Source organism: Camellia sinensis, unplaced genomic scaffold, assembly GCF_055761805.1.
Source record: "Camellia sinensis isolate YWXY unplaced genomic scaffold, ASM5576180v1 Unanchor215, whole genome shotgun sequence".
NCBI classification, from domain to species: domain Eukaryota; kingdom Viridiplantae; phylum Streptophyta; class Magnoliopsida; order Ericales; family Theaceae; genus Camellia; species Camellia sinensis.
Window position 1 is genome coordinate 61,365 of NW_028129095.1, and position 11,908 is coordinate 73,272.

At 31.9% G+C, this 11,908-nt stretch overlaps 1 non-coding gene across 1 annotated transcript; it reads left to right on the forward strand.

The window, feature by feature from the left end:
- Nucleotides 1–1,879: 1,879 nt before the first annotated feature.
- Nucleotides 1,880–3,311, forward strand: LOC145815593 (18S ribosomal RNA). The gene has a single exon (XR_014358416.1). It is a non-coding gene; the product is annotated as an 18S ribosomal RNA (ribosomal RNA).
- The last annotated feature ends 8,597 nt before the right edge of the window (nt 3,312–11,908 follow it).

Consider the following 11,908-nt stretch of genomic DNA (forward strand, 5'->3'; position numbering starts at 1 on the left):
CAAAGGTTAATACTCAATATACACTTACTAAATCTAAGAGACGTATAGGGTCTTTTGGTGTAAAAAGCTGAATAAGTAGCTATTAGTTTACTAATAATTATCAGTAAGCTATTTATATATGTATAATTAATTCTATCTAATACTAATCTTTATATTTGATAACACTTGCTTGTTTGAAATTTATTACCTGTTAGCATCTCGGTACAATAGCAAGAGCGGAGTCTCATTTATTTTTACGTTAACAAGGAACAAATAATTTATATAGTTTTATGATGAATAAATAGTCTGAACCACTTTGCGAAAGGTGGAAATAAAAGATAAAAACTTTTATGATAACAATATTGAACAGGCTAATTGCGCCAGAGAGTTCAAATTGGGTGCGCAGTTTGGCACCTCGATGTCGGCTTAGCTCATCCACATGAATGCAAAAGTCATGAAGGGTACGGCTGTTCGTCGATTAAAGAGCTACACGAGCTGGGTTAAATACGTCGTGAGACAGTATGGTTTCTATCTTCTAGAGGGAACAATAGTAAAATAAGGATAGCCCCTTCGTACGAAAGGAGTTGGGTATGTTAACCTATGGTTTACCTGTTGTTTGTGTTGCCAATATTGACGTTATGAGTAAAAGTAATATTCGAAATAAATGTTAAGGCAGGTCGCTTTACTTAAGTGAACCTAATAGCATATGCACGGCAGGAAAGCTACGTTGATTAAAGATAAACGCTGAATGCATATAGGCAAGAAGCTTACCTTAAGATACTTTTAATAAACTGGTAGTAAATTACTACCACAGATCACTTATTTATAAATGAGTGGGTAATATTCAAGTCAAAGTTCTAGAAATATTTTTATCCTCCCACTGGCAGGAGGATCCTTCTTGTATGCCTCATACTACTTATTTAAATTGATTAGCATGGGACAGTCTTAAGCAAATAAGTAGCCTCTAGGTGAAGAGCCGATATGTAGGCACCCAGGTTATTTCTATGTGTGAATGTAGGCTTGTTATATCCGACCTATCCATTACCATGAGTAGGCATAGCCCGCATGGTAATGTCGTGGCGATCTTTCGATTGATAGTTATCAATCGAAGTAATAGGTTTTAGTTTTAAAGGCTTTGATGTTTTTAGACATAAAATACTAATTCGTTTATAACTTAAAACATATTTATAGCTATTATAGTACCTATTTGTACAAATATATATGTGTAGATATATGGACTGGATATATTATATGCATATATGTCGCTAGTATAATATTGAGCCTGGTTAGCATAAAAGTAATGTAGCCGTTTTGTAATCGGTAGAAGTAAGTGCGATACTTACACTAGGCTATGCTTAAATTGTAAAGATTATTAATAAAATAGGCCCAATAGTCAAGAGGTTAAGACATGACATTTTCACTGTCACATTCTTGGGTTCGATCCCCAATTGGGCTGTTTTTTATTTCCATTACTACCTCAGTATGTATTACAAGAGTCATTGATTTAAATTGGTAAAATGTCTTCTTGTCGAGAAGATTATACCGGATCATGCCCGGTATGACTCGAGCTCTTACAGTTAAAACAGTCCTTACCCTCTAAAGAGTGATGATAATAAGTCTAATGGTACATAAAATAATTTAAATACATAAATTAGACAAATGTTTTTATAAATAAATGTGGGTTGATGTAACGGTAACATTATTGGCTCATGTCCAATCCATATAGGTTCGACTCCTTTACCCGCATCATGTTATTTTTATATTTGTTATAAAATAAAAAGGTTATAGCTTAATTGGTAAAGCAAGCTGCTCATGACAGCTGAGATGAATGTTCGACTCATTCTGGCCTTAATTGCATAATAATTTTATTATGCAATAATGATTACAATTAGTTTTTATTTTTGAGTTTGATGATGGCTCTGATTGAATGCTGTTCAAGTGCTTGACACATGCTAATCGAACGGTATCATTTTTTTGTATTATGATACAGTGGTGTACAGGTGAGTAAATGATAATTGAGCTACCTTAAAGTAAGGAATAAAAATCCTTATAATAACAAAAGAGAATGATCGCTTTAAGATGCTTTTTATCTCGGGAAAGTAGTAGTTAAGGTAATTGCTTAACTAGCATAAAGCCCGTAGTCGAAACTGAGAGGTTGATCGACCACATTGGGTCTGGAAAAACCCCAATGCGTACAGTACAGCAGTGAGGAATATTGGTCAATAGCCTAACGGCTGAACCAGCAACTTGGAGGAATGACAAATATATCCTAAAGATATATTTGGTAAAATAAGCGGTTTATCCGTGTATAATTCTAGGTAGAATACAGATATTGACTATTTTTTACCTATATGTCTTGACTAACACACGTGCCAGCAGTCGCGGTAAGACGTGAAAGACTAGTTATAGTCATCTTTATTAGGTTTAAAGGGTACCTAGACAGTGTTTTATGCCTATATGGTACAAAAACGACTAGAGTTTTATGTGAGAGGGTAAATATAGAACTAATGGAGGAGAGATAAAATTCTTTGATACTATTAGGACTGGTAACGGCGAAAGCGATCCTCTAAGTAAAAACTGACGTTGAGGGACGAAGGCTTTGGTAGCAAACAGGATTAGATACCCTAGTAGTCTTAGCAGAAAATGATGAGTGCCATAGGTTAGCTAAATGTTGATCTATAAACGAAAGTGTAAGCATTCCACCTCAAGAGTAATGCGGCAAACGCCGGAACTGAAATCATTAGACCGTGTCTGAAACCAGTAGTGAAGTATGTTATTTAATTCGATAATCCTCGAAAAACCTTACCACAGTTTGGATAATATTTAATTATTACAAGTGTTGCACGGCTGTCTTCAGTTAATGTCGTGAGATTTAGGTTGACACCTACAATTAACGTAAACCCTTGCTTTATTTTCATATAAAGCAGTTTTTATCTTAACAGATGTAAATAATAGGGACTAAGACAAGTCATCATGGCCTTAATACTGTGGGCTATAGACGTGCCACATATGCCTAGACAAAGGAAGCGAAATGCGAATAATTAGCTAATCCTTAAAATAGGCTATACTAAGAATTGTAGTCTGTAACTCGACTGCATGAATAGGGAATTACTAGTAATCGTGAATCACCACGTTCACGGTGAATTTTATCTCAGATGGGTACTAACCACTCGTCAGGCGCTGAAAGAAGTATGTGCAATAAGTTTGGTCACTATTATTTTGCATTAAAAAAGAATTTTTTACATCTTAATAACTGATCTTCGTATGCGTGACTTTGATTGGTGTTAAGTCGAAATACGGTTCGTGTAGTGGAAATTGCACGGGACAAATTAACATAAACAACAATAAGTATTCAAACAATAACATTTGAATTAAAATCTATAAAGATTTGAAAAGATATGTTTTAATAGATAAAATATTTTTCATATACATATGAAAAAGAATTTAGGTTTGATTCCTAATATCTTTTGGTAAAAATGATTTAAACAAATTAGCTTTATGCTATGATTAATGATACATAAAAAAAGGAAGGTTCCGTTTGTGGGTATGACGGGTTGAACTGTAAATTCAATAGCTGAGGCTGTCAAAGGTTCAAGTCCTTTCTTCCTAATAAACAAAAAGCATTAATTACTATATACTTTAATGTCATTAAAGTAGTTCTTTATTAGCTTAATGGTAGAGCGAGATACTTCTAATATCTTAGTATAAGTTCGAATCTTATATAGGAGTATACTAAAAACATTAAAATATTATTGAATAGAGTTAAAAACAATTACAAATTATTTAATTAACCTAAATCCGTTTGGTCCATTTTATTCCTATAATTACCTAAGAAAAAAGAGATCACTTTTTTCGTTACTATAACGAAATGATACAAGCAGCAAAAATTATTGGAACTGGTATGGCTACAACAGGATTAACTGGTGCTGGAATAGGAATTGGTGTAGTGTTTGGTGCACTAATATTAGGTGTAGCAAGAAACCCTTCTCTTAGAGGTCAATTATTTCTCATATGCTATATTAGGTTTTGCTTTCTCAGAAGCCACTGGATTATTCGCCCTTATGATGGCATTCCTATTATTATATGTAGCCTAAGCTATATAACCCTAAAATAAATAAATTTTAAATATTTTATTGTTTTCATTTTTAGGTAAAATAGCTTCTATAGCTCAATGGTAGAGCAGGATACTGTTAATATTCTGATAGATGTTCGATTCATCTTAGAGGCTAAGAATATAATTTAATGGTAAAATGTGAAGCTTCAAACTTTAAGTTTTCAGTTCGAATCTGAATGTTCTTGACTGTTAAAATATTTGGTTATGTAATATAGCCATTCATTACACTATTTATTTTTGTAGTAGCAATATATTAAAGCTTATAATAAGGTTAAATCGTGTTAAATGTTACCTATTATATATGGAAAATAAAAGTCATGTTCTCTTTTAGAGTCAGTTAAGTTATTCAATTAAATATAGTAGTTTATCTAATTGTTGCACAAGTTCAAACTTTATCAACTTATAGGTTTTTACAAAAGGGACATAGTTTAATTGGTAAAACTGCGATTTTGCATATCGTTATTTCAGGATCGAGTCCTGATGTCTCCAAATTCTAGAAATAGTTAAAAAAATCATTTTACAACTACATCTTAATGATTTTAATATTGAGCTCGAAAAGCTCAATTGGTGGAGCGGAACACTGAAGATGTTTAGGTTATAAGTTCAAGTCTTATTTCGAGCAAATAAAATGACAAATTATTAATAGATGATAGGTATGCTGGAATTGGTAGTCAGGTTCCGCTTAGGACGGAATGGTCTAATAACCGTGCAAGTTCAAGCCTTGTTACCTATATAAAAGCTTTTTTGATAAACTAATATTAAAAGTATTTTTAATATGTTGTGGACTAATAGGTAAGTCATAAATTTTTGGTATTTACTATTGAGTGTTCGAATCACTCCAACATAAATCTAAGTTAATTTGTCGTTGTGTTTAACGGATGTACGGTTAAAGTGAAAGGAATAAATCCTCCAAAGTTAGGTGGGTATAGTTCAATAGGCAGAACGACTGTATGTGGAACAGTAAGTTCTCTGTTCAAATCAGAGTATCCTCCCTGTCTAATATGGTATTTTTTTCACTTTATATTATGTTAGCCTGGATAGTTCAAATGGTTAGAACATTAACTTCATATGTTAAGTATGAGAATTCGACTTTCTCTCCCGGCTATATGAGATGTTATTTACTTAAATAAATTAGCCTTTAAGTAAATAGGAACGTTTATGTTTATAAATTAAACATAAAACAGTCCGATGCTGACAATTGTATGAAACTAGTATATAATACAATAAATAAGATATTAATTTATTCTATGGCACCTTTATTAACAACTTACCTAGTTTTGTTGATACTAATCCTTTGAGTCAATTTGATATAAGAGAACTTTTAAGTTTAAATGTGTTAGGTTTAATAAATATTTCATTAACTAATATAGGGTTATATCTTATATTAGCCAGTATAGTGATATTGACTTTATTTTTATTAAGCAATAACTATAATAAATTGGTTAGCAATAATTGAAGTGCAGGACAAGAATCAGTGTATGCCACTATACATAGTATAGTAACAAGTCAAATAAATAACAAAAGGGGACAAGTATATTTCCCTTTTATATTTACTTTGTTTATATTTATATTATGTAACAATTTAATAGGTATGGTACCTTACAGCTTTGCTAGTACAAGTCATTTTGTTTTTACATTTTCACTTAGTTTTACTATAGTGTTAGGTGCTACTATTCTAGGATTTATAATTCATAAATCTAAATTGTTTTCTTTATTTGTGCCTTCTAGTTGTCCTCTTCCCTTACTAGCTTTATTAGTTTTAATAGAATTTATCTCTTATTTAGCTAGAAACGTTTCTTTAGGACTAAGATTGGCTGCAAATATATTATCAGGTCACATGCTTTTAAACATATTAAGTGGATTTACTTACAATATAATGAATTCAGGTTTCTTATTCTTCTTTTTAGCTCTTTTACCTTTAACTTTTATAATAGCATTTTCAGGTTTAGAGTTAGGAATTGCGTTTATACAGGCACAAGTTTTTGTGGTGTTAAGCTGTAGTTATATAAAAGATGGATTAGAATTACATTAGTCTTGTAATTTTATTCTTTAATTTCGGGGCATGTAAGCAAGCGGTCTTGCGTTTTGATTGCAGATCTTAAATTAGGAGTTCAACTCTTCCGTGCCCCTACAAAAAAAATATCGGATATATTATGAAAACGAACAAATATCAAGCTTGATATTTAGTGTAGACAAATTATTAATATGGACATATAATTAACATTTATGCCCTAATATAAATTAATAGGCCTTTATACACAATTAAGGTTGTTTAAGTGTGTGGTTAATAATAATAACAAAAGGTTAAAAATACATTTACGTATCTTGTCAGGCTTACATTCAAAGCTTTTTGTGTATGTTAGCTTTTTTTTTTATAATAATGCAAACTTTAAGGAAAGAAACTAAGACTGAAGCTATAGGGCTCACAGATCCAAAGTTAAGTTCCGTATCAATGTTTTTTGAGAGGTGATTATGATCATCTAATGCAAAAGATATAGGTACATTATATTTAATGTTTGCTTTATTTGCAGGTTTAATAGGTACAGGTTTTTCTGTTCTTATAAGAATAGAACTAAGTGCACCCGGAGTACAATATATAGGGGATAACCAATTATACAACAGTATAATAACAGCTCATGCTATTCTTATGATATTCTTTATGGTTATGCCTGCTATGATAGGGGGGTTTGGTAATTTCTTACTTCCCTTAATGGTAGGAGGTCCAGATATGGCTTTCCCTAGATTAAATAATATAAGTTTCTGATTATTAATACCTAGTCTTTTATTATTTTTATTTGCTAGTGTAATAGAGAACGGAGCAGGTACAGGTTGAACTATATACCCTCCTTTATCAAGTGTACAAAGTCATAGTGGACCTAGTGTAGATCTTGCTATATTTGCTTTACATTTAGCAGGAGTAAGTAGCTTGCTAGGTGCAATGAATTTTATTACAACTATTCTAAATATGAGATGTCCAGGAATAAGATTACATAAATTAGCTTTATTTGGATGAGCTGTAGTGGTTACTGCAGTGTTGTTATTGTTATCTTTACCCGTATTGGCCGGTGCTATAACGATGCTATTAACAGATAGAAATTTTAACACTTCATTTTTTGAAGCAGCAGGAGGGGGTGACCCTATACTATACCAACACCTTTTCTGATTTTTCGGACACCCAGAGGTTTATATATTAATTATACCTGGATTTGGAATAATCAGTACTACTATTTCCGCTAATTCTAATAAAGGAATATTTGGTTATTTAGGTATGGTATATGCTGTAATGTCAATAGGTGTTTTAGGTTTTGTAGTGTGAAGCCACCACATGTATTCAGTTGGTCTAGACGTTGATACAAGAGCCTATTTTACGGCCGCAACTTTAATAATAGCGGTTCCTACAGGTATTAAAGTGTTTTCATGACTGGCTACATGTTACGGAGGATCTGTTAGAGCTACTCCATCTATGTTATACGCCCTAGGTTTTGTATTTATGTTTACTATAGGAGGATTAAGTGGTGTAGTTTTAGCTAACGCATCACTGGATATAGCATTCCATGACACTTATTACGTAGTAGCTCATTTTCATTACGTTTTAAGCATGGGTGCAGTATTTGCCTTATTTAGTGCATGATATTTCTGAGTACCTAAGATGTTAGGTTTGGACTTCAGCGAGACAAGAGGTAAAGCTCATTTCTGAATAATGTTCATAGGAGTTAATCTTACATTTTTCCCTCAACACTTCTTAGGTCTACAAGGTATGCCTAGAAGAATTAGTGATTACCCTGATGGGTTTGCAGGTTGAAATTTAGTAAGTAGTTTTGGATCATTAGTTAGTGTGGCTGCCACTTGATTGTTTTTACATATAGTTTACAAACAATTAGTTGAAGGTAACGCAGTTCCAAGATATTTAGGTAGTAATCAAGAATTTCATTATGATGCTTTACAAACTTTAATAGCAAGATCTTATGAATCAATAGAGTGAGCTATAGATAATCCACCTAAACCTCATTCATTTGTAAGTTTACCTTTACAAAGTGAAATATTGCCCATTGGGAGGAAAGAACAGGGTTTTTAGTATAAAACCTGGTAATATTGTATGTATAAAAACAATAAAAAGAACCGAATGAGTGTTTACTTTCCGTAAGTTTACTACTAGTGCCAAAAAATATAATCCCACTAAGCGAGATAAAGATGCAGCAGATAAAGTAGAAGAAATGAGTGAAACTGGATTTATAGATGATAGACATATAGAATTATATAATGAGTTAGAAGAAGCTAGTCAAACAGGTGATTTTAAACAATTTCAACAGGCTGCTTCGACTCTTAGGCATTATGTAGATTCCCAAAAAGAAATATTACCCGGTTATGAAGCATGACGAGCTAGAGATGATGAATTTATTAGTGACTTCCGTAGGGATTTATTCGAAGCATCATATGATGAACAAGATCTTACTAAAGATGTTACGGGTAAAAGAAAAGACACGGATATTATAGAACAAGAACAAGCATCTCCAGAAAGAGTATCAGAAAAGAAAATAAAACAAGATTACCAAGACACTGCATCTGGTGAAGTGTCTAAACAAGATAACAAAAGTGGTAGTGATACAGAAACTGAGGATAAAAGTACCCCTACGCAAGAAAAAGAAACTGAACAAATTACACAAATTTTCGACGATATCGATTTGTTTTAAACCTTTGTACAATAACTAGCCTAGTCTATAAATTTAATAGGCACCCTTAATCTATATTGTAATACTGATTTATCTATTTATATAAAAATTATATAATGAATATACAATACTACTAATGTCTTTCTTTGTCTTGGCCGAAATTACAAAAAACGGATATAAGCCAGAATGAGTGTTCTTTTTAGGGTTATTATCCGCGATATTAGCTATTTTTACTATAGTTAGTAAAAATCCAATACATTCTGTATTGTATTTAATAGGTTTATTCGTTACAATTGCAGTATATCTAATAGTGTTTAATATGACTTTTCTAGGCATATCCTATTTATTAGTTTATGTAGGGGCTATATCTATATTATTCCTATTTATTCTTATGTTAATTAACATTAGAGTGTCAGAATTACTGACAGAAGGTAAAAATAGTGCAGTTCTTGCTGTTCTAGTCGTTATAGCTTTTAGTTTTGCTTTCCACAATAAATTACCTTACATAATGGACATATATCAAGATACATTAAATTTGTTTAACAAATATATTATAGCTACAGTGCCTTCGGAAAGTGCTAATTTGTCCACCTTTTTGGTAAATGCTGAACTGGACCATACTGTAGGAGTAGCAAGCAGAGACTGAGACAGTTCTTTGATAGAAATTACTCATGTATCATCAATAGGTAATATATTATATAGCGTACTATATATAAATATGATGATAGTGGCAATGATATTGTTACTTGCTATGGTAGGAGCTATAGTTGTAACAGTTAAGCCTGAAGATAAATCTGAAGAATTTAACGAACCTTCTTCTGTTTCATTTGGGCCTAATAACCCTAATTACTTAAACAAATCTCCTTTTAAATAATTTATTTAAAATTTTTCAAATATTTTGTCCATATAATAACAATGCAGCCATTTGCATTTTGTACATTTTGTGCCCTAGAGACTTTTAAACCTGTAAATATACAGTGTCTCTAAAATTTTTTGTATAAAGTATACATTGTATTTTATGCAAAAGATTTAATTACAATAAAGAAAATAGAATTATAATTATATACTTATACTATGAAAATAATAAAACGTCATTCTCTTATAAAGCCTGCGACTCATTATGTTATAGATGCACCCACACCATCTAACATAAGTTACTGATGAAACATAGGTTCATTACTTGGACTTTCATTAGGTATACAAATAATAACAGGTGTCACATTAGCTATGCATTATAATCCTAGTGTTTTAGAAGCCTTTAATTCGGTAGAACATATAATGAGAGACGTAAATAATGGATGATTAATTCGTTATCTACATGCTAATACTGCTTCTGCCTTCTTTTTCCTAGTTTATCTACATATAGGTAGAGGATTATATTACGGATCATACAAATCTCCTAGATCGTTAACTTGAATACTGGGTACAACTATATTCTTATTAATGATAGTAACAGCCTTTTTGGGATATGTGTTACCTTATGGACAGATGTCTTTATGAGGTGCAACAGTTATTACTAATCTTATGAGTGCCATACCTTGAATAGGACAGGACATAGTTGAGTTCATCTGAGGAGGGTTTAGTGTAAATAATGCTACCTTAAATAGATTTTTCTCTTTACATTTTGTATTGCCATTTGTTTTAGCTGCATTAGTTTTAATGCATTTAGTTGCATTACATGACAGTGCAGGGTCAAATAATCCTTTAGGTATATCAGGTAATTATGACAGAATACCATTTGCTCCATACTTTATATTTAAAGACATAATTACTATATTTATATTTATGTGAGTATTGTCTTTATTTGTATTCTTTGTTCCTAATGCTTTAGGAGACAGTGAAAATTATGTAATGGCTAATCCTATGCAAACACCTCCTGCTATAGTGCCTGAATGATATTTATTACCTTTTTATGCTATATTAAGAAGTATACCTAATAAACTATTAGGTGTTATAGCTATGATATCTGCTATATTAGTATTATTAGCTATGACATTTGGAGATCTATCTAAATTAAGAGGTATACAATTCAAGCCATTTAGTAAGACTACATTCTTTATATTCATAGGTAACTTATTATTACTTCTAGTTTTAGGAGCTAGACACGTTGAATCTCCTTTCATAGAAGCTGGACAAATAGCTACACTTATTTACTTTGTTTACTTTGGTATTATTTTACCTATGGGTACTAGTTTAGAAAACGTTGTTAATGAATATTACACAATTGTAAATGATAGAATAGCTAATCCTTTTAACAAGGTATCATTATCGCTTAAAAGTACTCTAGTACCGGATCCATCTACAGAATCTAAAGGAAATGTGGTTGTGGATCCAGAAGGATACACAGTAGGAGTCCCTTATAAAATTGTAAATCCAGACGGTACAACAGAAATAGCCTATCCTATTCATTATCATACTCCTGAACAACCCCCTGTAGGTTCTGGTTACTCAGTAGGAACTCCTTACAAAATTGTAAATCCAGACGGTACAGGAGAAATAAGTTATCCTATACACTATCATACTCCTGCTCCAACTACAACTACAACTACAACTCCTACTTCTGTTCCAGCTCCTGCTTCTACTACTACAGTAGATGGGTCAGATATAAGTACATCACCAGAATCTAGTTTACATATAGTGATAAGATTAAAATCTGCTGTAACTAACTTTTTCAGTCAATCATCTGATGCTCCTAGACCTTGAGGATTATATTTTCAAGATACCGCAAGCCCACAAATGGAAGCTTTGGTGGAGCTACATGATAACATCATGTTTTACTTAGTCATAATACTATTTGCAGTTGGTTGAGTTTTAGTTGCAATAATAACTAAATATATACGGTCAGGAATAAGTAATAAATATGTAAGTCATGGTTCTCTGGTAGAAATTATATGAACTGTTTCACCAGGACTTATACTTATATTTATTGCTTTTACATCATTTAAATTGTTATATTTAATGGATGAAGTTAGTGATGTGAATATGACTTTATACATAGAAGGTCATCAATGATACTGAAGCTATCAATACCCTGATTTCTTAGATAGTGATGGTGAGTTTATTGAATATGATTCATATTTAATACCTGAATCAGACTTAGAAGATGGTGCATTAAGAATGCTTGATGTAGACGAAAGAGTTATAA